The sequence below is a fragment of the Equus caballus genome, chromosome 17 (genome assembly GCF_041296265.1).
Source record: "Equus caballus isolate H_3958 breed thoroughbred chromosome 17, TB-T2T, whole genome shotgun sequence".
Classification (NCBI taxonomy): Eukaryota; Metazoa; Chordata; class Mammalia; order Perissodactyla; family Equidae; genus Equus; species Equus caballus.
In genome coordinates, this window is record NC_091700.1 from 48554950 (window position 1) to 48581431 (window position 26482).

Here is a 26482-nt window from a genome sequence, read left to right on the forward strand (position 1 = left end):
ATTTATTATGTTTATTGTGCTACCCCTATTAGGATATAAGGTCCCTGAGTTTACTAAATCTAATAAGGTTAATGTTTCATTTTAACTGGAATGGAAGAAGGAAACTACATTTACAGTAAACTAAACTTACAGCCTTGCTATGAGACTGTCCTTAGGAGACATATCATGGGACTGACTCAAATAGATCCCCTTAGGCTGGGGTCCAAGATGGATCACATTTATAGTGAATTCACTGAAGTGCAGTAATGCTATAGTGAGCATCCAAGACAAAAACAGCTTATAGAACCAAAATTTTAAATCCATCCCACTGGATTGCAAACTGATGCATCTCAAGTGTCTAGAACATTATCTGGCACATATCATATTAAGACCTATATGAATGAATAGCAGATGCTGAGATTAAACCCATGTCTGTTTGACTCCAGCGTTTATTCCCAACTTTTACACTACACTGTCTTTTATTATCAACAAGACATGAAATATTGAGAAAGGTTTGTTGTCTCCAATAAGGCAGTTAGGCCATATTAAGGTTTACTTTCAATTCAATAAGAGATTTTTTTCTAGAGCTTGCTCCCAGATTGTCTTCCAGGAATTGTTGCGAGATCATTAAAATGTAATGATAACAAAATACTTCAAATGATAATAACAAAATACTTTTGAAACTTCAGTACCAAAGAGCCCAATTTACAGTCAGACAGACAGACTTCAAGTCAGGCTCCATCACACACTAACAATATAAACCCGGGCAAGTTCTTCAGCTCTCTGTGTACCCAGTTGCCTCTCTTAAAATATGGGAATAATAATATCAACTTCACAAGCTTGTTGCTTCCAATTTAATAATAAGATAATGCCTGGAGAGCACTTAGCACACTGTCTGGGTTACAGAAAACATTCAATAAATGGCAGAAAAGTGTTATTATTATGATATCATTATGCTATTAAGTTCATGGAGTATTTGCCAGGCACTAAATTATAAGAGCTTCTTGGAAGAAGTGAAGAAGTGCTTGCAGGCCACTGTGAGGGCAAATAACAGCTGGAGTAGGAGAGTCAAGAGATGAGGTTAAGGGAGACAAGAGCCAGGAGATGCTGGCCACAACAGGGAGCTTGCTTTTTACGCTAAGTGCAAAAAGCTAGTGAAATGTTTGAAGCAGGAGAGTGAGAATGGGGAAATCAGTGAGAAAGGAAATGGAGGGTCGACTGGGAGGCTGCTGCAGGAGTCTGAGAGGCACCAGAAGCTCGAACCAAGGTTGCAGCCTCACTGAGACAAGCATAAGTTGAGGAATTTGAGATGTTATTGTGGAGGACGAATCCACTGGACCTGCTAATAGATGTGAAGGGCGAGAGAGAGAAAAGAACCAAGGAAAAATCTAAGCATTTGGCTTGGGCAACTAGATGCAAAAGAGAGAGAGAAAGGGGTATCAGGAAGCGTTACTTGGTGAGCTATGGTGTTGCACTGTGTAGCATCTGATGTTACCCCGGGCAGAGAGTCTGTAAGTCTTAAACCCAAAGTATTGAAAAGCTATAAAAATATAACTTATCCAAAGAACAAATTATTTGGCAATTCAAATTACAGAAGTGGGTGTATTGGGATTTTTGTAAAGTTCTTTTTAAGGCAATGAGGAAGAAAACTTCATCTTTGGTCTATATGTGTTCCATAAGCACTGTTTTAAGAAAGTGTAAATAACCTACTTCATTCTCCACGAGGTTATGAGAGTAATTTTCTAAAATGAAAACCTGGTTATATTATGCCACAGCTTAAAGCCATTCGTTATTTCTCTTTGCCTGCAGCACAAAGTCCAAACTTGTATATGTATCATAGAACGCCCCTGCATAATGCTCTCCAACGCCATCACCTGCCCTTGCCCTGCTCCTCCCTCTGCCCTCATGTCCTCTCCTCAGTTTGCCTGTCTTGAAATCTCCCATCATGTCAACTCTGATCGAGTGCCACTACCCCTGTGAAGGCGTCTCTGACCCCCTGGGAAGAAACAACCACTTCTACCTTTGTCCCTCTAAGGCACTCTCATCCTATCTATATAACAGCACCTGTCACACTGAATGGCTTCAGTTAACATGTTTGTGGTCCCAACACGCTGAGACCTTCACAGGAGCAAAGACGGCGCCCTATGCATTTTAATAACATCGCCATCTAACACACCAGCTGACACCTTAGGGCCTGCATAAATGTTGAACTGAACAACTTTAGTTAAAGTGTAAAATGGTATGTAAGATAACTTCATGTTTTAAAAGCATGAAAGAATTAGGAAAGAGGAAATAGTGACTGGAAATGATTGTACGGTTTCCAGCATTCAGCAGGTCTGAGCCTGCTTCTCTTCATTTGTATAAAAACAGCAGATACAATGCACAAAGGCATATGTGCCCCTAGGAGCACGCCCTGGGTGAGGGCGGGGACAGGGAGGCAGGGGGACAGGAAAATGTCTATCTGTCCTTATTTTAAGAATATTTCTAATTTAGAGATGATCCTTCCATAGTCTCTGAAAGCAAATAACTTATCTGTTTTTTCTTTATAACTTTATGTTCTTCAAACCGTGCATAAGCATGGATTAATTGGCAATATGTAAGGCTGCGAGGACTACAAAAACATGTAAGATACAGTCCTTCTCTTCAGGCATTTACAAACTTCTCTATGTTATTATATACAAACAGTTCATTTTAAATTCTTGAAGAAAAAACAGTCTGAGGCTAGCTTGCTTTCCTCTAAGAGACGTAATTTAAAAGACTGAACTAGGAGGCATTTATTCACATGAAAGTTAATCCTCAGAATAAACTTCTGTTTGTATGTGGCTAGTTAAACCAATACTTCTTATAAAAGAAGGAGCATAACAAAAAACGATTAATTTGCAATAGCTCTAGGAAATATAGTCATATAATCAAAGTGTGGTTCAGAGAAAAACAGATGTGACTCCAAAAATCTCAAAATAATGAGTATACAACATGAAGAAACAAGGACTCATTCTTTAAAATCATAATATTTATTATATTTGCTATTAATGTTCAACTAGAACAACAAATTGAAGTTAGTAACAGATACAAGAACGTTATGATCAGAGAGTCCTAATTAAGAATCTGTTAAAATCAAGTATCAGATTTTATTTTGTTCACAATCTCTAGAATAAGGGATAGACTCTCCTCTTCTTCAAAAAAGGGCTTAGAAATATTTATATTTAACTGCCAGTTAGTCATAATCCGGCAGAGATTAGTTTAGTACTGTCTGACCCTTATGAAAAATCAGTAAAATCATAAACTTCACCGTAATCCAGTTGTAACCTAGTTCCCAAATATTAAAAAAACAAAAAGTTAAATAAACTTGGCTTTGAAAAAATTATTTCAATAAAATAAGCTTTAAGTTGAAAGATTTCTTATCTAGCCGGCTTTCTGAGAACGTTTTTAGTCCAATGTCTTAAAGCTGTGGAATTGCTCTTTTCACACCCCTTGCTTAGAGCAAACCAAAGTAATTTCTCTTTTAAACTATACACACATGAGTGCTCTGGGATTTCACCTAAAATTTCAGAAACACTTCTGTGCCACAAGTTGAAGTTCCTGAGATGGAACACTACTTTAATATCCTCAGGAGACTGCAACTTTACAAACACCATCCAATGAGCCTTTTTGTAAAGATAAGATTCTTTGGAAAATCGAACAATTTCTGCCTGATTTACCTGATAAATGTATATTTTCATGTTGGCTTTTTTGGTGCCATCAAATAGGTGTGGTGAAAAATCTTGATATGGTGAAGCGGAAATGTCAGTGATGACTCATTTTTTACAGATGCTTTCAAAATTTCCAACATAATCTCTAGCTTCTCCTCGTCTTGTCCTAACATGAACCCTTAATGTACCTTCTAGGGAATGGCAATGGAATTTGCTGTGATGGGAGAGGTGAGTTGTTATGAACTGAATGTTTGTGTCCCTGAAAAATTGAAATCCTAACCCCTAATTTGATGGTCTTAGGAGGTGGGGTCTTCAGGAGAAGATTAGGTCATGGGGTGGAGCCCTCGTGAATGGGATTAGCGTCCTTATAAAGAGACCTCAGAAAGCTCTCTCACCCCTTCTGTCATGTGAGGACGCAGCTATAATATGGCTATCTATGAACCGGGAAGCAAGTCCTCATCAGACACCGAATCTGCAGGTGCCTTGATCCTGGACTTCCCAGCCTCCAGAACTGTGAGAAACAAATATTTCTTGTTTAATATTTGTTGTTAAGCCACCCAGTCTATGGTATTTTTGTTATAGCAGCCTGAACAGACTAAAACATGGGCAAAAAGAGTTTTCACCACTCTATAATTGTATGTAATCACTTCTTTCCTATCTCTTTTAACTAGCATCTACTCCATCTTCCCAAACAGAGAATTTTTCTTTGCCATATACATTTCCTTATCCATTTGTCATATAAACCCCAAGAAAGCTGTCTATGCCTTCTAGGTATCTGTCCAGAATCTATAACATCCTGAGTCCATCTGGCTTTAATGGTAAGCCTCTTTAGTTTTACAGACTAAAGTGGAAATAATACCTGTCTATCACTATGTGCTATGATGATATGTGAGACAATGGATATGAAAGAACACATAATTCTTTAAAAATGTGGTATGACAAGATATTCTCATCATTAACATTAGTCCCCATAAGCATTATTTATTATAGAAAAGGTTTCATCTCTTCAATCCATCCTTTTCTGCTCCCCCTGCCATTACTTTAGTTCGAGCTCCTCTAATTCCTCTGAACTCAACAGTTCCCTAAATGTTCACTGTGCTATCAACTTTTCCCACCACTAGTCCATTCTTCCCACTACGGGCAGAATTATCACTGAAAAACAGATTTGATCCCACCAAACTCTGGTTTATTATGTTCAATGGTTTCCTATCACACACAGTATAATTCCAGACTCGTTAGCTAGGCACACAGACTCTTCCTCCCACAGTTTCATTTAACAGCTTCATTTGCAGCAGTCCTCCTACATTCACCTAACAGCAGAGTAAAAGAAAAGTACTTGCTTATCTCCAAATAGTACTTCCTGATGTCCAAGCTTTTTCATGAGCCCTTCCTTCTACTCATAATACTATCCTCAGCTTCTGCTTGCAAACCCACCCCCATTCCATCATCCTTCAAGGCATAGGGACCATCACATACTAAGTGCACCCACAGCACTGTGCTTATACATAATTTACAGCATTAATCATGCTGTAGAGGAATCTTTCAAAATTTGTGTCTTTCCTATATCCTATTTATTTTTTCATCCTACATATAACCATGTATCTGATACCAGAAAAAAATTAATACATGTTAATTGATTTATTGAATAATCAGAAAATAAAAAACAAGAAATTAAAAGGATTAAAACATTTTTTCTCTGATAAGAATTTGAGGAATTTAATGGAGAAAGATATTTTCATTTTTCTTTCTAGCAAGTCAATATACAGACAGAAAGTGTAAAAGAAATAGAGCTAAGTCCTAAAAAGACCCCTGGGTTGGGTTCCATTTCTGGCTCCACCATTTACCAGCTTTATCACCTTAAGTAAGTAATAAGGTCTATGAACCTAAGTTTCCTCATCTGTAGGGTGAGGATAAACACTACCTGCCCTGTATGCCTCAGAGTTGTTAGGATGAAACACAATGTTGTGTAAATATCCTTCAGAAACTCCCCCATGCTATATAAATATAAATTATCACAAGTAAGGGACTATTTTAGCAGGTTATACTTTTGGGAAAAGGTGTTCTAAGTGGGACTGATACAAGCTAAAAAAAAAAAAGAGATATTCCTGTACAAGAGACCAAAGCTTATATTTAGAGAAATTATCACACAAAGATCACGTATAACCACAAAAAGTCTAAAGTCCCAAAATGTATGAAGGTTTCTAAACTTTAAACATAAGATCAGAATCAATCATGAAATTGTATTCAATATCATAATGGAGCAGAGTTTGCAACTGCTACATTATTATTCTACTTCTCAGAATATCAATCGTGTTTACCAGAAAGAATTAGAAAGTGATGACGATTGTTGCCGGATAACTCCACTTGGAAGACACTGGCACTTCAAAATCCAATTGGCCCCAAACTGATATATCCATCTCCCCAACTAGCCTGCGAGCTCCATGAGAGAGGGCCACGGCCACCCTATTCACCACTGTAGCTCCAGCACTTATGGTTCCTAACACAGGGAACAGTTCTTAATAACTATTCATTGACAAATGGATGAAGTGAAGACTGACATTCAAATACAGCAGTTGAAATGTCTACTGGGGAAACTTCAACTGCACACTATCCTACGAGCTCTTGAGGAGGAGCCTGGGCAGGAGACTTCATAGCATTCTGAGAACCAGATCCAGAGGAGCTTATCTTGTGGCCATCTCTTTCTCATTTGCAAAAGTCCCTGCAAAAAGTATAGTATTTAGTTTTTGATTACTCTGCCTTTTTTTTTTTTTTCCAAAGTGAAAGCCATTCTGCTTTTATCCACTACTATTTCATCATTATTAAGGGAAGCCATCTATCTCATCAACATTAATATTGTATTTGGGTGGTATACAAGGTACATGTATCTACAAAATGTGTAAATCAACTATTATTTGTAATAGATTTCCTATCCTTCCGTATTTTATCCAACAGTTGAACTTACACAATTTGGCTTGGAAAGCGGTCAACCGCAAACCACAAAGATCTACATTTGACCCCACATCTCTAAAACTCAAAATCTATCTTCATCACAAGTTTGCACTTTAGTGTATTGTGTCTCCTATTATAACATTGCTTTTTTTTCTTTACTAGCCTTTCTATATTTTGTTTTTTTAAAGATTGGCACCTGAGCTAACAACTGTTGCCAATCTTCTTTTTTTTTCCCCTGCTTTTTCTCCCCAAATCCCACCAGTACATAGTTGTATATTTCAGTTGTGGGTCCTTCTAGTTGTGGCACATGGGATGCGGCCTCAGCATGGCCTGACAGGCGGTGCCATGTCCATGCCCAGGATCCAAACCAGCAAAACCCTGGGCCACCGAAGCGCATGAACTTAACCACTCAGCCATGGGGCCGGCCCTATATATTTTTTTTTGATTATAAAATGAGGACTATCTTTCTCCACAAACATCCCAGAACTTATAATGAAGATTACTGCCCTTCATCTTACAGCTGTGGAAGGTAGGCCATTTGATCTCATCCTGATTAAGTCTATCAACCTCTTTTATCAGCTGTGTGTTAACATTGCCTTAAGCCTGGCTTTTCTATCAACCTCCAAAATTTCCCATCAATTCCTCTTGATTCCAGGCCCTTTGGGCTTCACGCCTTTGTGCTTCTTTCCCCTTCTGAATTTTCTCCCACTATTAATTTCTTACTTCCTTAAAGACAAATTTGAGCCTCTTTATTAAAATGAGTACATACATTACACTAAGCTTTATCAAATACACCAGCTGTTCTAAAATCTGTCGGGCTATCTGAATCACACGGACAACTTTATAGACATTAGCAGCCTCAGTTCAGCTGGGAGGTTTTGGTTAAATAGGTCTAAAGTTGGACATAGGAACCTACACGTGTTAATATCTATTCTGGTGACTGTAATTGTCAGCCAGGACAATAAGCACTCTCATAAACAATATTTAAGTATAATAATTTGTAGAAGGCCTTTAAAAATTTATAAATCAGCACTTTGTGTCCTTTTTTCATTTACCTTTTATTGATACTATTCAGTCTAACCATTTGCTCTGATGCGACTTTGAGCATTTAAAAACTTTGCTGTAAGAATCTTCCTAAAACACATTTTTAGGGAAGTAGTGCATCTCTCTGCTCAAAATGTTTCTTTCTGTGTATGTGGAGCCCAATTAATATGTCACTCCCACCCTCTCTCCGCCTCCACTGGAGCTGCTCCAGAGGAGGTGAGGGGAGTAATTTGGATTTAATAACTGAGCATGCTCACTCATGCCCTTCCCGCCTTCCTCTGGAGAGCCAGCTGCCCGCAAGAAACCAAGCCACACTCAACTCTCTTTCAGAGAAAGACCAGATTTCATTGCAGATGAAGACCAGAATAAGTGCAGCGGATGAGGGAATGAAGAGATGGGATCTGCACTCCACTCCACCGTGTGCTGGGAAACGCGGGAGGCGGAGTGGATAGAGAAGAGTAGCCTTAGCTGCTTATCCTTCCCCGACCCCAATGTCTCCAGCCTGCACCACCACCCAAAGCCCGCGCCGGCCAGCCGGACCGGTCCAAGAAAGCAAATGCTGGCGGAGGAACTGCAGTGGGAACAATGAGAGGATGTTTCAGACAGGAGCCAGGGGATAATGTGGTACGAGAGGGTATCACAGCTAATAGAAGAATGGAGACAGGGTGTGTTTCTGGAACCAGTATGTAATGATACTGTAATAAGGTCATGCAGGTGCTTTGTCATTTACAACATCACAAAACATGACCCTTTTTATAAGCTGCCACCTGGAGCAGTTGTCCTCAAGCCGTTTTGCGTATCAGAATAACGTGAGACTATATGACCAGGCACTTAGACGAGGTAATCCAGAACCAGACCCGCTCAGCCTCCCCATTCCAGGCTTCCTCTGAGGGATTCTACAGCTCCATGAAATACAGTTCAAAAACTAGGAGGCAAGATGATTACATGCATTTAACATAATGATATTTAATATTCACACAACAAAACCTTGGTATTTAATATTCTAGAAGTTTGTAAAATAGTTTTACTTTTTTTCTCAGAAAAATATACAACAACTATTGCTTTGGTTTTTTAAAAATTTTACCAGAAGTAATTGTTTACTCTTACATGTAACACACACACACACACATTCTGATTCAGGTTGTTGGGAGGCATATGTATATATGTTGAGAGAAAAATGTAGTCAGATCATCCGTCATCCGCTGGCAGCATATACTCTCTACTGTGCATACAAGTGGTTGTTAAGTGAAGCATAAAACTCTAAAATGGGTCGGTGGCTCTGGAGTTTTTCATCCTGCCGTATCCAATCCAGTGACATAAAAGACTTCCCACACAACTCCTAGGACCTCTCCTCTGTCTAAAAAGGAAAAAATTCAACCTGTTGACCAAAAGGCAGTTACACGGCAGCTTGCACAAACCCTGAGAAGTGACAAGGTCTTCTCCTCAAGAAATCCGGAGAACATACACACAGGGAAACAAAGAAGCAGCCACGTTTCCTCACGCCTAGTGAGGCATTCTGAAACCTCTACGTATATTCAAAATACCTTCACTACTTTGTTTGAAATACTATAAACTCTAATATTTGGGACATTTATGTTTAAATATAAATTAATGCATTCTAAAACAAAATCATGGAGATTTCCAACATATTCTAATTACCCTTTTTACCAACAAACCATCTCGTGATGACAAAAGTATTTCATCCCTTATACTGGTTGGTAATTTTCTTGAGAAAAGCTATAGATATAATTACCTTCCTGAGACTGTAGTTATTTTGCGAACTTCTATTTGTTAACTCCTAAAATTATGCTCTCTCCATTCTTAATATATTCCTTCCTTAAGAGTTTCTAAATGTATTTTTCTAATTAATATTAAAGAGATAAAAATGTATGATTTCATAAAGTGCTATTATTCTTTTATTCAAAGGAGAAGGTACAAAATGTGCATGCTGTATAAACACAAGACACACTTTTTTCATAAAATACAATGAACTACAACCTATTGCCACAGGGTGGTAGTGGTGTTATGCCTAATGCTCAGGTCTTTCTCTCAGAGCCAGGAACACAGATGGGCCTTCTGTCAGAGCTAGATGAAAGCTTGCCTATGTTCGTGAGTGGCACATAGTAACTCTGCTGTAAAGGGGTAAAAAGTCTATCCTTCCAATTCTGAATTTACTTCTTCCTTTATCAAATGCCCCTACTTACTTCCAAGAATAATCCCTTTGCCCACACATGACATTTTGATGTAACCACTTTCCCACACGGCCACAATGACACAACTATTTTGACGTTGGGGCATTTTGATGCGGCCTAAAATAAACCACTAAACATTACGTTTATTTTTTTTTAACTACTAACTAATGTACAAAACAGACAACCTCACGCCCTGCCTGAGTCTCACAATACTGCTGCTCTCCTGATGTTCCCAATCCTGGACTGATGTTCGCGGCTGAGATAGGAGCTGGGGGTCAGTGCTGTGGCCAAGGATGGGATGCAAATGCGTGAAGCTCAGGATCTGACAGACTAACCACATATAACCAGGATCATATATTTACCAGATATGCTTACCTCAGAAAAGGCTATTAACCATTCTATGCAAAACATCTGCTTAGTTTCTGGAATTTCAATTGTATCTTCAATAATCTGCCTCTCAAATTCTCTGGTTCTTCCCCAGAGACAACCAGGGTCCCTAATGCACAGGAAATTCTGTTATATTTCTGCCAGTTCTCTGAATTCATAGGTAGGTAGGTAGGTAGCAGGTAGATAGATAGACAGACATATAGATGTTATATTCAATATCATAAACTCCACTCTCTTGATGGTTTCAGCGGGCAGGACTGATACCCTTAAAAGGAGAACTCAGTTCTAGCAGATTTTTTTTAAAACATCTTAATTGTTTGCACAAATGAATGAAATCAAATGTGACTGTCCTCTGTGATTAGGATGGGGCAGAGAAAAGGTCAGAGACGAAGGCTGTGCAAATTACTAGGTAAAACAGTAATACATACATACCTACCTAATACCAACATGGGTTCCAAACTTTAGTCATGACAGTGGGTTCCTTTAGCTGGATCCATCCCCTGTCATCAATTTATTCCTCCTCTGAGACCCTACCTGCCCTGCTCTTTCCCCTCAAGAAAAACTTAACTCCTCCCTCCTTTCTGCTACTTCTGCACATCATTCTTACTCCTCTCTTTGCATTGTAGTGTAACAATCTGTTTACACGACACACAGAGGTGCAGAGCTATGGCCTGGGTGTAAATCTTGGCTCCACCGCTGACTAGTTGTTAAAAACCTTGGGCAAATTACTTAACCTTTTAGTTTCCTCTCCTTGAAAATGTGGACAATAACACTGATAACTAAGTCGCAGGAGTGTTGTGAGGACTAAATGAGTCAACGCCTGTAAAGGACAACAGTTCCCGACACGTAGTGCTCAGTAGCTATTTGTTGTTCTTGTGCTATTCTTGCTCCTGCCCTTTATTGGCAGTAAACTTCCCAAAGGCAGGACCATGTTTACTTCATCTTTGTGTCCCTGGCACGCAGCACCAGGCCCATCACCTCAGTGGTACTTACATTTGTCTGTTAAACTACATTAAACTATTCCCTCCGAATTCTAGCTCTAACTATTTCCTCTCCACTTATTCTTTCCCCTTGGCAGGTGTGATCTTAAAAAGTAAAAACTTTTTTCACCTCTTGATTATGTCCCAGGTTGCAATCTATGCCTTCCTCTCCATTACTACAAAACTTCTTTAAAAAAAAAATACAATATTCTTGCTGCCTCTTTCCTTTTCGTCAGCCTTACTGCAGAGCTTTCACTCCTTCTTCAAGAAAGCTGCCCCTTGGCTATTTCCAATTATGTCCTACGTACCAAATCTCTCTGGATGGACTTATCCTTGGCAGAGCTCCAATTATGTCCTCTAAATATATACATAACTCCTAAAACAAATTTATACAATTATTCTCAATTTTTCACTCCAGCTCCATTTACAACTGCTTACTTGACATCTCCGCATGGAGAGGCTATCACCACTCAACAAGTCCATTTCATTTCATGTCATATATGTCTCTGTGTAACAGAAAAAATATTGACCTGATTCAGGAAAGGTAGATTCTAATTCTGAAAGTACCAGTAAATAACCACCCAACACTGGGTGAAAGTCACTTACCCTATCCAGAATTCAGGATGAACTCAGCACCTTCCCATGGCAACTCTGTTCCTCTTCCTGTGACTCCATCTGTTAGCAGCAGCAGCATTTTCCTAAGCATACAGTCCCAAAACTTCCAAACTATCTTTTATTTTCCTTTGCCCCTAGATTCTTTAGTCTGCTATCAAAATGTTTTCGAAATCTGGTCTTCCTTTCTGCTCCTACTACCAGTGCCCCAATTCGGGTAACTTCGTTATTTCTCATCTAGACTTTAGCAATTACCTCCTATGAAGAAATGAAGACCAGCTTTGGAGGAACAACCTCCTGCTGCAGATAAGAACCGGATCAGCTAGCTTGACTGCCACCAGCACTAACACTTCATTTGTAAGTCACCGTTTCTCCTTTAAGTTTGGCCCAACTGTGGGAAACAACTCTACTCTTAATAACTCATAATAAAGTGGAGACAAGACAGAACTCTCAAACAAGTCTTTACCAAAGGTTGGCAATAACAAAAGAGACAAGACCCAGAGATGACCATGCTACACAACATGAATAAAATACCTCTTGTCCTCCAGGCCTGTGGCCCAAAGAGGGACCCGGGACCTTTCTGTCCTGGCTCCTCCAGAAGGTACACATGAGGTGTTCCCTTATCATCAAGGAGAACAAGCTCAAAGAGACATCACACTCAAGGTCTCCAAACCAAAACCAGGAAGCCGAATCTTCCTGTCAGCCTATCTAGGGCCTGTCCTCACAGTTCTCATTCCTCTACTCACAGGGACGCTGAGTGACTGGGGCAGGTCTCGACTGAACACCACAATCCAACGGAAGTTCCCTATTGTTCATAAAAGAAAATCATAGGGACATAAACTAGTCCCTCCCTCTAATTAATTCTCCATACTCCTTTTCTCCAGAATTGTTTCTCTAAGAATGGCTGTCATCCTGCCACCTCCCTGTTCAAAATCTTTGTTGGTTGTTCATAAACAACAGAATAAAACAAAAACTCTGCATTTAAGGCTCTTGACTGTCTACACCTTTCCTGCTTTTGTAGCCCCTCTCTAGGTGAGGCTTCCATCCCCACTGCCCCTGCAGTCTGTGTTCCTGGCATACTAGTCCACCTGCCATTGGCTGAACACACACATCCTCCTATCCTGGGGCCTTTATTTAAAGTGTCTTTCCACAGGCCCAGAATGCTTTTCACCAGGATCTTTCCTCCTCATTGATTCACCCTTAAATGCTGGGCTTAAATACCTTCCTTTCCAAATGTGTCACTCAAGTAGAGCTCACTCATTTGCAATTCCACGCACTCAGTCCTCACAGAGCCCTATTTGTAAAAGGTAATGGTTTCGCAGAGGAGAGCAAGGTGCTAAGATTATGTTTACTCTAAAAAGCTTATCTCTCTCATTTTCCATATTGTCAGTGGTACATGAATTCTGAAAAATACATTACAGTATGAGAAGAAAATGTGTGGGGGGGGCACAGCTAGAAGATGGCCATCTGTGAACCAGGAAGCAGGCTCTCACCATACCGTGAATGTGCCAGCGCCTTGATCTTGGACTTCCCAGCCTCCAGGACTGTGAGAAATAAAAGTGCTGTTTATAAACCATCCAGTCCATGGTATTTTGTTATAGCAGCCTGAATGGACTAAAACACCAGGCTTTTTGCAGTTGGATGTCTCCTGTGGCTACAATCTCGCCAATGGAATGTCAGCAGAAATAACAGGTGCCATTTTGGCCTAGGGCTTTACACATGGGCCTACTTCCTCCATCTTCTCTTTTGCCATTTTCTGGATGGAACCTGGAAATGGTGACATAGCTTTGATCACACAGGCAAGGACAATCCTCTGGGGAGATGGCAAGGAAACAAAAAGAAAGGAACCGGGGTCCCTGAATGGCCCCAGGTAGCAGAGATATCCACTCACCTCAGAAGACTTCCTTGGACTATGATGTTAAGAGAGAAATTTCTTTGTTTTCTAAGTCTCTGAATTTGAGGGTTTCTTTGTTATTACAACCTGGAAACTCTAATATTCAAACTGTTAGACTCCCCCAACCAGCTCTGGACCACACGCCTCTAAACAATAAATGGTGAGAGAGAAATAAACTTTTATTATTTAAGCACCTATATTTTGAGGTTTTGTCACAGCAGGTTAGTCTACATATATTATGCTCTTATCATCTCATCTGTAATTAGTCAATATATATCACATCTAGGAATAGGTGCAAGACTCTACCCAACATCCATTTCCCTTTTCCTCCTCCCTAACAGTACCCTGGTTTGGTTTAGATACCCACTCTTGCTCTGTAAATCAGATGCTTAGAGGATGCTGACTCTATTCCTAGTTTGAGCAAGTACATATTAATTAGTTTAATAAATTGCCATGAGGACTCCTTTCCCCTTGCCATCAGTAATTAGTTCGGAGGTGAGATGTGACCCAATTCTGGCCAATGAAATGTGAGTGGAGGTCTCCTGGCGGGACTGCTTTTGTGTGCCTGCAGAGAGGGGCTGTTTTCTGTCTGCTGTCTGGATGTGACACCTGGAATTGATTCAGGCACTTTGCTAAGCATACAATTAACACAGACAGGAGAGCAAAGCCTGGAGAATCAGAGAGAGAAGTGAGTCAGAGCCTGCCCTTCCAGGTACTTAAGCCAATATGATTTAGGGTACTTGTTACCTGCAGCTGGTGGCATCCTAACTGATAAGGTATAAAAAAAAGTCCCCATAGAGTGTACATAATAAAACAATCCTAAAGATAAAACAGAAACAATACACTATCCCCGCCCAACCACAAGCTGAAAGAATCATTTAATTATTATCACCTTAATAACATGAAGCAGCACAAACTCAGCTATGTTAAATAGCACTCTCCATTTACTTTATTCTGACTTCAAAATGACAATGCACAAAGCTATGAGGCTTAAAATTACCAAAACTATAAACCCCAAATACAAACATACCAATCTCCTTATCCCAGACTACAGAGTACTCCCGGAAAGAGAAGCAAAAGTCTCATCTGCCTGATCCACTTAATTCCTGTTGTTTCACTTCAACCACGCATATTGCGGGCTATTATCCTTTTGCTTACTTCTTACTAATTCTCAACACAATCTCTTAAAAGCCTTTCTAAACATTCTGTACTCTCATCAAACCCCAAATTAGTATAGCCATTGGCCCAAATAAGCAGGACTCCACAGAGTGCAAGCAGCAAAAACCATATTCTTTCTCCACTGCGCCTTTAAGCCATTCAGAAGCCTATATTCATTCCTTGTCGGGGATGAAATTTGTTCCAAACCTTTTCCAGTCATTCATGAAAATTAAAAGTCCTCTGGTCACTTCTAGTCACAAAAACAATTATATTTCAGTAGATAAAACGTCCAGCCCTAACTCCAAACTTTATTCAAAGTTAAAGATTTCCCCCTCCTCCAGGCCAGGCTGTTGCAGGCACAGTAGGCTTCTGCTCTTGAATCTGTCAGCTCCCACCTTCAATTCACTACCCACGGTGTCTGACTCCTCAAATGGGGGCCTCCTCGTGGGTTCTGCAGAGATTTCGGAAACATCCTTCCGCAGTTGCCAAGGCTGAAGCAAAGCCTCTCCTCCGGGTGAGCACTCAGAACGCCCCCGCACCCTCCAGCCTCTCCCTCGGAGGGGCACACCTCCAGCCTCTACTACAAAGGTCACACTGTCCCTGGCAGGAAAGGCTCTTGCATGGAGCCACTCTTTAAAAGACCACCAGGCCCTCTCCTGGTCCACGGAAAACAGACCCCGCTCCCTTGTTATTAGTGAAAGCACAGCTGGCTCCAACGTAGCCGCCTCTCAGTGTTCTGAAGCAAGGCTGCTAAGTATAGCTCCAGCACTTGACCTCTAAACTTTTCTAGTCCAGTTCAATGTCCTCAGAGCCTCAGGAGGACACAGATCACATCAAGAGAGCCAAGCAGTCTCCTTAGCAGTCTCCTTCCAACCCCCTCGCTCAGCTTGAGGTGAGACGGAAGCATCCCTCTCCTTCCTGCCCTCCCAGCCTGTCTTGGCTCTTCCACCTCAACCACAGTTTCAAGATGTTAGCTAAGAAGCATAAACCTGACTTAGGAATGTGGATACCATGGCCACCTATTGTTTTGTTTGCAACCTTTTGGGGCCTCAGCCAAAACTGAAACAGAAGGAAACCCATGTCAACATCCTGTTTCACTTGTTTTTCCCAATATCCAATATGTCTACCTCTTCCTACTTCCTCTTCCTCCAACATCTAGAACAGATTTCAGTCCTTCTGTTTTCACAAATTTTTTTCCACGCACCTCTTTTTACTTGGCCATTATCTTTTTCCGTATGTCTCTCCCTCTTGCCACTATCAAATCTCTAGAAGCAAATGACTAAACTCATCACTTTTGTTTCTTCACCAAACATTTCCTCCTACCATCTGCCAATATATTTCTCCTCCAGAAGTCCCTGAAATAGAACTCTCCAGTCACCTGTGACCTTTTAGTTCAGTGCTGTCCAATAGAAATTTGTGCAATGATGGAAATGTTCTAAATCTGCAGTGTCCAATAGAATAGCCATTAGCCACACAGGGCTTTTGAGCATTTGAAATGGGCGAGTGAGACTGAAAAACCGACTTTTTAGCTGTATTTAATTTTAATTGATTTTAAGTAGCTACAGATGGCTAGTGACTACCATATTGGATAGCATGGTTCTAGACAAATCAAATGGCTTGCTCCCATTTCTCAATCTACCTTTAATGCTACATCATTTGGTACCACCGACATTCTTCCAGGAACTCTCCTTTAACCATTAGTTCTAGAAGACTATTTTAAAAGAATGTGCAGAATTAAAATCAATGGGCTAAAGAAAGAGGCAGGTCTGAGTTGGGGTAATAACATGAATACAGGCACAGGGTAATAAAGCAGCAAATGGTGTGTGCATTGGGGAAGGGAGTAGACAGGAGTGAAGAGAAAGAGCAGACTAGAGCAGAGGATAAGGGCAGAGTTAGTAGGGAGGGGAAATCGGGTGGGTAAGCTGGAGATGTATCATAAAGACCGCTGACAGCTAGGGGAAAAAATCATGGAGGTAAAATTTAGATCAGAGAAGATACCAATGAGAAAATAAAGATGCACTTAAGGTCACAGAGTCTTTTGTGGCAGAGCTATAGCTAATATCTAGATTTACTTTCCCCCACAGTAGGGTTTGTTTTTCAAGCATTTAATTAAAAGGTTCAGTATTTGTAAGAAAACTAACTCCGGCAATGGTATGCAAGAGAGTTTAGAAAGGAGAAAGTTTGAAGCTGAAGGCAACTGTGGTAACCCAAGAGTAAGGCAAACTGAATTCCTACAAGGTGGTTTTCAAATAATTTTTGCAGTGGATTCTCAATATATAAAATATGTAAGTGAGATGTTTTTTAAAGTAAATTCACCTTTAGGTTTAAGTGGGCAAAATTATATATTATGAAGTCAATTAACATGAACAGAACTCTTTTGAAATCCAGGTCTTTTCCCAACACGAGCTATTGAGATGGCACAAGTTAATACCCTGATGGTATCTAACGTGTTAAATTTTGTACATAACGTATTTGTTTGCCCATGCTGTTTCTCATTACTGTTTTTGAAACGTTTTAAAACATATTAAAAGATAAAATTTAGAACAAATGTTCATTGACCCCTTGAAACACCTCTGCAGCCCCCAGGGTTCTGCAGAATACAGTGTGAAAATCATTCAACCACAGGTTAGGGTCCAAGATTCCCATCTCCATCATCCTGCTTTACGGTTTTCCATGGCATGTATCATCTTCAAACATCCTACACAATCTACTTATTTGTTACACTTACATTTTTCATATAATTATATATAATTTATATTTATATATTATTTTTTGTAAGTTTTGTTCACTGCTGCATCCAGTTGCAAAAGAGTTGCCTGGCACAAAGCTGGTGTTCATTAAATATTTGTTAGATGCATGAATAAATTATCCTTCAAGCCTTCACCCTTGCTTACAGTGCCGCTTTATCTGCGGTGAAAACGGCCTCAGCCCCACCACCTTCTACTCCAGCAACACTAAACTATGCTCAAATACCCTCTGCTGTTTCTCCCCTGGTGGGTTCAGCATCAACTCTCCAAGCTGCCAGCAGAATCCTGTGCAAGACACTTTCCATCCCACTTCTTTCCTGCAATTTTCAATGTCCATGTCTCTGCACCCATGAAGGGGTACCGGCTCCTTAAGGGCCCTCTTTCAGCCCCAACACTCTGCATGCTCCCTATCACGTACCAGGTGCTTAAAGAAACATGTTGAGATGCTAGAATTGAACAGACAAACTAGAAACGTATTACAAAGGAAGAATCAACAAGACTTGATAATGAGAGACAGAGAGAGTAAAGAAGAGAGAGAGGAGAACAGAAAAATTGATACTACCATTACCAAAACAAGAGACAGCAGTGGGTTGCCCAAGCGCTACAATGTTCAAAGCAGGGCAAGCACTTAGTAGGGAGGCTGTGGGTTGGAATCAGTCAGGAAAGAGCTGATGAACTGAGAACCTTTACAGTTACTCACAAACCTGTGGCTCTATGAACCAGTATGGAGGAGAAGACGATGAGCTCAATTTTATTTATATATATACACACACAGATATATATAAATATATACACACACACATATGCATATATATATATATATTTTATATATATATATTTTTTTTTGCTGAGGAAGATTCGCCCCAAGCTAATAGCCGCTGCCAATCTTCCCCTTTTTTTTGTATGTGAGGCACCACCACAGAAAGGCCACTGATGAGAGGTGTAGGTCCACGCTGGGAATAGAATCCAGGGTGCCAAAGTGGAGCATGCTGAACTTAACCACTAAGCCACTGGGGCTGGCCCAAGGAGCTCAATTTTAAAGATACATTTGTTACAAAAGGATATCCAAGCAGAGAAGAAGCATCTTTTTTTCATCCTGGCCCAGACAGATTTCCCTCTACTGTGACCTTCTATAGCACTTAAGTCTAATATAAAACTTGGCATTTAATCATGTTTCCAGTGAATTTGTAATTTTTCCAACAAAAAAACCTTTTTGCTAATTCCTTATGCAGAATAGTATACTTCTGGAATGTGTCCTTTCATACTAAAAATTATTTTTCTTGGACCCAGCCCAGTGGTGCAGCAGTTAAGTTCACACATTCCACTTCAGTGGCCCAGGGTTCGCCAGTTCAGATCCCGGGAGCAGACATACACACCACTTGTCAAGCCATGCTGTGGCAAGCGTCCCACATAAAATAGAGGATGATGGGCACAGCTGTTAGCTCAGGGCCAGTCTTCCTCAGCAAAAAGAGGAGGATTGGTGGCAGACATTAGCTCAGGGCAAAGCTTCCTCAAAAAAAAAAAAAAAGAATACCTCATAGAGCACTAGCAGATATATGCACTCAAATATTTGTTTAATTATTGGATTCTAACATTCACTTTACAAATAAATACTACTGAAAAATCTTAACAGAAAATTTCTTATACATCTGAAGTATTCATTGCATCATTTAGATCACAAAGAGAGTAGCATTACACCAAAAATGTGAAAAAAAAAATGAAGACTTGAGGAATCATATACTTCATAGTTTTCCGACTTCTTTTGAGGTTGTCATGAAAAGGAGTGGCTCTTAAAATACGGTCCAACTGCCACTACACACTGGCAAGCTTTTAAGTATTAATTTTTAAATTATGATATTCATTCTTTTACCAACTGTATGAAATTTTAATTTCCGGAATGCCCAATTAAAAATGCCTACTCCAACACATGCTTTTAGCTCTTCTCATTCCCAATACTTCAAAATTCCACTAAAGAGATTTCTAAACAGGGAGAAAACTGCAAGGATAAACAAAATGGGAGAAAAGACAAGAGCTGCAAAATTTTGTAAGATGCAAAGCAGATGGATGAATGTGACTGGACTTAACACAACCATAAGACAGCAACGAGGAAAGGTTGACAATCAGCCCATTTGAACAAACAATCCCCAAATGGCTTAAGAACAGGCAGCACCAGGTACCTCTGGATGTCAGGATAAAGGTGAAACTAAAAGGAAGGGGGTGAAAATATAATTTAGAATCACTATTTACCCCTTCCTTCGCTCCTCCCCGCCACCTCCAGCCTCAATTTCTTCAATTTTATACGACCTAGGACCCCCGTCTAGCCTAGAGTAAGACCGGAGGTTTATTTTGGAGAGGATCATACAGAAGATGTCTGGAATAGAAGACTAAGGCATAACTGAAGGCCAGAATATAATATTGAAAACAGGAGAATTACATAAAATTTTACATGCTGCATATTGAGAGTTTGCAAACTTTCTCCCCAACTGGGTTCCCCGAAGCTGGCAGCCAGGACTACAACTTTCCACTGAAGAGTCTTCTCTGGGAGATCTGACGAAGTGGAGAGACAAGACTTAAGATAGTGATATCAGAGGCCACCAGCAAAACCAACAAAACCGCCAGCCTGATTACAGCTAGCCCACAGCTGACCAGCCTCACCTGCCAACAGAGTCCAGCCAGCCTCAAGGCTGCTCGTTTCTTTCTTTCTTTTCTTTCTTTTTGTCTTTCTTTCTCTCTCTCTCTCTCTCCATATACAAATACACACACATACGTACACACATACTCATATGTGTATATATGTCTATCCATCTATCAAAAGAAATGAAAAATGCAATAGAAGAGTTGAAAAATAAAGTTGAGAAAATCTCCCAGAAAGCAGAACAAAAAGATGGAAAATTAGGGAGGATGAGGGGAATAGGAAAATGAGATGATGAGTGGAGAGGGTCCAACAGCCACATAATAATGATTCCAAAAAGGAGGAGCAGAGAAAACAGAAGGGAAAAGGTCATTCAAGCCAATTTCCCAGAACTGAAGACTGAAAGGGCATACAAAACCCCCACACAATGGATGAAAATAAACCCAAGCGAATATCGCTGTGAAGTTTCAGATCCCTGAGGAAAGAGAAGATCCTACAAGCTTCCAAAAAGAAGGGGGATAAAAGGTATACGAAGGGTCAAAGGTCCAGGTTGTAAAGGATTTCTCATTTCTGGAAACGAGAAGATAGTGGAGCAATGCCTTCGATGTTCTGAAGGAAAAATGGTTTCCAAACTAGCATTCTAAACCCAGCCCAACCGTCAATCTAGTGTGACAGAAAAACAGAATCATTTTCAGACATGGAAACCCACCTGCTCAGGACCCTCTCCTCTGTGCTCAGACACCTCACCAGTCCCTCTACAATCTTGGCACATTCTCCTTCCTCACGAGGTTCCCACTTCAAATGACACCTCCCCCTTGAAACAGTCCTCGGTCAGGTATCAGGAACATTCTCTCCCAGTAGGGCAACATTCTTATTCAAATTATCATTCCTATTCATTGAAAATCCCATTAAGCTTCACAGAATGTGCAATGCATTAAACTATTGAATAAAAGTTATTGAAATTCATCAGTGGCAGAGAATAGACAAGTCTGGAGTGACTGTGAAAAGCTCACCACATAAATGGGATCTGAACTGAATTTGACGTCTCTCAAAAATTACTTGTCCTGACCTAAAACTATTGAATTTACACAAACTGTACACTTCTCTCTTGACTCTAACCAACTGACCACACTCGGCTCATTACACAGTTCTAGGTCTGTGAGAAATATGAAGGAAAAACAAACCCTTGATGAAGCACGAAAGTCCGAACAAAGCATTACTACAGATACCAGGACAAATCTCTGTGAACTCTGTGTGGCTTCGAGTTCCCCCAAATACAACTCTAATTTATGATTGGAAAAATGTATACTTAAAGAGGAATATTGTACTACAAGTTTTGAGTCAAAGTTTGCTTTTTAAAGCTGGTTAAAATCCAGAAGTAGAACCAAATTAGATCAACTATTTCTGAGCGCAATTTTAACAATCACCTTTACATAGTTTCTGCAAGAGTTTGGGTTTTTTTGTTTTTGTTTTTGCTGAGGAAGATTCGCTCTGAGCTAACATCTGTTGCCAGTCTTCCTCTTGTTGTATGTAAGCCGCCACCACAGCATGGCCACTGACAAGTGGTGTAGGTCTACCCCCAAGAACCGAACCCGGGCTGGCAAAGCGGAGTACACCAAACTTAACCACTAGGCCACCAGGCTGGCCCGCCACAAGATTTTTTCTTTAATTGTGGTAAAATACACATAAGACAAAATTTACCATCTAAACCATTTTTAAGTGTATGGTTCAGTAATGTTAACTACACTCATATTGTTGTGCAACCAATCTCCAGAACTCTCCATCCTGTAAAACTGAAACTCTACATCCACTAAACAATGCCCACTTCTCTTCTTCCCCCAACCCCTGGCAACCACCACTCTACTTTCTGTCTCTATGAATTTAACTACTCTAGGCAGGTCATATAAGTGGCATCATACAGTATTTGTTTTTCTGTGACTGGCTTAGTTCACTTAGCATGATGTGCTCAAGGTTTATCCATGTTGTAACATGTGTCAGAATTTCCTCCCTTATTATGGCTGAATAATATTCCATGGTCTATATATATGTATAGAGCACATTTTGTTTATCCATTCATCTGTGGATTGATATTTGAAATGTTTCTGTCTTTTGGTTATTGTGAATAATGATGCTATGAACATGGTTATACAAATATCTTTTTGAGACCCTGCTTTCAATTCTTTGGGGTATATACTCAGAAGGGACATTATTGGATCATAGGGGAATTCTATTTTCAATTTGTTGAGGAAGTGCTAAACTGTCTTCCATAGTGGCTGCACCAGGTTACATTCTCATCATCAGCGCACAACGATGCCAACTGCTCCACATCCTCACCAACACTTGTCTTTCCATTTTGATAACAGCCACTCTAACAGATGCGACGTGATATCTCACTGTGGTTTTGATTTACATTTACCTGATGATTAGTGATGTTGAGCACATTTTCATGTATCTGCTGGCCATGTGTATGTATTCTTTAGAAAAATGTCTGTTCAGTTCTTCTGCTCACTTTTTAATCGGATTGTGTGAGTTTTTTTCTAAGTTGTAAGATTTCTTTATATATTTTGCATATTAATCCCTTAGGAGATAACATGATTTGCAAATAATTTCTCCCATTCCTTAGGCTGCCTTTTCATTTTGTTGCTGGTTTCCTTTGCTGTATAGAAGCTGTTAGTTTGATGTAGTCCTACTTTATTTTTGCTTTTGTTGCCTTTACTTTTGGTGTTAAATACAAAAAATTATAGCCAAGACCAACGTCAAGGTGCTTACCATCCATGTTTTCTTCTAGGAGCTTTACGGTTTCAGGTCTTACATTCAAGTTTTTAACCCATTTTGAGCTGGTTTGTGTGTATATAACTACTTTTAAATCAATTTATAACTGAAGTTTACTGAATGCTTTCTACCTATCACCTTTAATTGTTAAGCTTTATGAGGTAGTTACTATCACTCTTTATGAGGCAGGTATTATTATGCAGTTCGGAGGAGTGAAAGTCACCTGCCCAGGATCAAACAACTGGTAACTGGAGGAGCCAAAATTTCAACTCCCTGTTTTTTCACCATAAAACATTAATTTGTAATTATGACTGAAGAAAGAAATTTACTGATGCCTTACTCTGCGTTTTAGGTTCTTTTCCATCCCTCACCTTATTGGCCACACTACGGACTAGGCATTACTAGCCCATTTTACAGATGAGCAAAATGAAGCTCTGAAAGTTGAAGTGAATTGCACAAAGAATAAGTGACACAATTCAAAACAGATCCACTGTCTTCCCACTGGACCGCACTGCCTAGTGAAAGGGGCAGAACAAGACACTAATCAGAACAAAAGTATAACTGCAGTTTTATAGCATTTGGCCACATCAGGAACCACAAGTGGAAATGTAGGCAGACAGAGAAGATTATAAAAGAATGTAGCACTTCTGAAGTTCTTCCTGATTATAAGAGAAATTGTTGAGTCAGGTGACCTTAATATATTCAATCTGTGCTTCTCACATTTTTCCTAGGAGACTCTATGAAATGGATATTAAGCACCTAACTCTAGGGTTTTTTTGCTTAATGCATATATGTTAAATTCGGCAACGTATATGACACTTCCTCCTGAAAATGTTCACCTTTTCTCATACCATGCTTGCAAAGAGTGTATCCCTTTACAAAATCTTTAAAGACTGCTCCAATTATTTTTTGGAAATAACTTCTTTTATATTTACAGAAACAGCATTTTTTCCATATCCTTTAAGATTTAAAACAGCTTTTTCTAAAACACACAAAGACATCTGTTCAATTTATTGGGTTCAGAAAAAGTTTATTATTCTACTAACTACTTAATGTTCATTCATTTAACAAACACACATGGAGCAGCAGCTATGTGCCAGGAACGGCCCTATGGGCCGAGATACAGTATGGACCTTTGAATGTGTTTTCACGCAAAAGAAAAGAAAGGAATTGTAAAAAACACCTGTGGGGGTAAATCAAGTATAAATTACTCTCAGTTATTTTAAATGGTCAAAAACTGATTTAAACTGAATTTTAATTTGTTCTAAAAGTTGAAGATAACTTCAGGCATTAAAATGCAATTTTTATAAAGTTATAATAATGATTGTTTTAATTTAATGAAAGTATAGCATCTACTTTAAGTATGACATCTGCAAATTCTTTTTTTTTTTTTTTGGAGGAAGATTAGCCCTGAGCTAACTGCTGCCAATCCTCCTCTTTTTGCTGAGGAAGACTGGCCCTGAGCTAACATCTGTACCCGTCTTCCTCTATATTATAAGTGGGACGCCTACCACAGCATGACCTGCCAAGCGGTGCCATGTCCACGCCCGGGATCTGAATTGGCAAACCCTAGGCCACCAAAGCGGAACGTGTGCGCTTGACCACTGTGCCACTGGGATGACCCCTGCAAATTCCTTTCTTTCAAAATGAAGACTTGAACCTTCTGCTCAGTAAGAATTTATTCACACATCATATATAATTACTTCACCAGCCATATGATGGTGGTGGTTTTCTTTTTCATTTGAGTGCACTCTCATTATTTCTATTCAACATCAAACTGGAGGTCCTAGCAGTGCAATGAGGCAAGAAAAGGAAATAAAAGAAATACAGTTTGGAAAAAAAGACGACTATCTTTACTCAGAAACAACAATTATGAATAAAATGTGAAGGAATCTACAAAATAGTTACTAGAACCAGTAAGTACATTTAACAATGTCATAGGAAACAAGTCCAATACACAAAAATCCATAATATGTCTAGATAGTAACAGTAACATACAGTTCGAGATTTGTTGTTAAACCTGATCTGGATCATGGTCCTACCTGTTTGTTTAAGACACACGGGCAATGTCAATGGATAGTTCCTGCCTCAACTGTCATACAACCCAAGGCTCCCGGAGACACAGGAGAAGCAAATAAACTCCTATCAGTCGGAATGAGACAAAGTTGTGCCAGACTACAGTTTCTAAGTGTATGAAGGAGCCCGTGTTCTAGAGCACCTGCTGAGGGTGTCAAGCACCGGAGAAGAGTTCTACACTCTCTGTGTCCACATGAGTTTTTCTGATTCCATTGCACATGCATGGGAATGAGCAACCCAGCAGCAGGTTCGATTGCCAGGTACAGCTGCTACTTGATTCAGGCAGATCATGCAACTCTTTTTCCAGGTTGTGGTAGGAAAGGATAATTAATTGCCCCTCCCCCCTTAATCTCCTGTAGTCTAAAGTTCGCCCTCTCCAGCTACCAGGACTATTGCTTCACAAAATCAGTGTGTCCCGTTCCAGTAGTTACATCTCCCTTTTTTCCAATCAACTCCTCCAGGATTTTTCCCTCTAGTTGCAAATATCTTGGAATTGGGCTTGTGATTCTTCTTTGACCCATGGATTATTTAGATGTGTGTTGTTTAGTTTCCAAATATTTGGGATTTTTCCCAAATACCATTTTTTAATTTTTTTCTAATTTAATTCCCTCATGGTCAGAGAATATACTTGACATGATCTCAATCGTTTTAAATGTCGTAGGCAGAATAAATCTCCCCTCCAAAGATGTCCACATCCTATGAATGTGTTACCTTACGTGGCAAAGGGTAGTTAAGGTTCCAGATGGAATTAACTTTATCAACTGACCTTGAGAAGGAGATTAGTATCCTGGATTACCCAGGTGGGCCTCATGTCATCACAAGGGTCCTTACAAGTGGAAGAGGGAGGCAGAAGAGACAGAACTAAGGAGATGGTGATATGAGGAGAATGTCAACTAGACATTGCTGCCATTGTAGGTGGCCTCTAGAAGTTGGGAAAGGCAAGGCAATGGCTTCTCCCCTAGAGCCTCCATAAGGAATGCCAACATCTTGCCAACATCTTGATTTTAGCCCAGTGGGAATCTTTCTGGAATTCAAACCTCCAGAACCGTAACGTAATAAATTTGTGTTGTTTTAAGCCACCAGGTTTTTGGTAATTTGTTACAACAGCCAAAAACTAAGACATTACATTTATCGAGACTTGATTATTACCAGAATATAGTCTATCTCGGGAAACACACCTGAAAAGAATGTGTATTCTGCTGTTGTTGGATTGAGTGCTCTGTAAACATCAGTTAGATCAGGTTAGTTAACAGCGATGTTCAAATCTTAATATCCTTAATGATTTTCTGTCTACTTGTTTTCTATCAGTTCTTGGGAAAAGGGGTGTTGAAATTTCCAAATGTAATTGTTAATTTGGCCATTTCTCCTTTC

At 39.8% G+C, this 26482-nt stretch overlaps 1 protein-coding gene across 8 annotated transcripts in view; it reads right to left on the reverse strand.

Moving 5' to 3' along the window:
• Positions 1 to 26482, reverse strand: part of DGKH (diacylglycerol kinase eta) — a 175323-nt gene that overhangs the window by 103365 nt on the left and 45476 nt on the right. For 2 of the 8 annotated variants that reach the window (XM_070239829.1, XM_070239827.1), the window contains exon 1: positions 11827 to 12094. The exons of the other annotated variants lie outside the window; for them this stretch is intronic. The gene's annotated coding sequence lies outside the window, so the exon portion shown is untranslated. Of the gene's footprint in view, positions 1 to 11826; positions 12095 to 26482 lie in introns of those variants that run through there. 8 annotated transcript variants of the gene reach the window in all.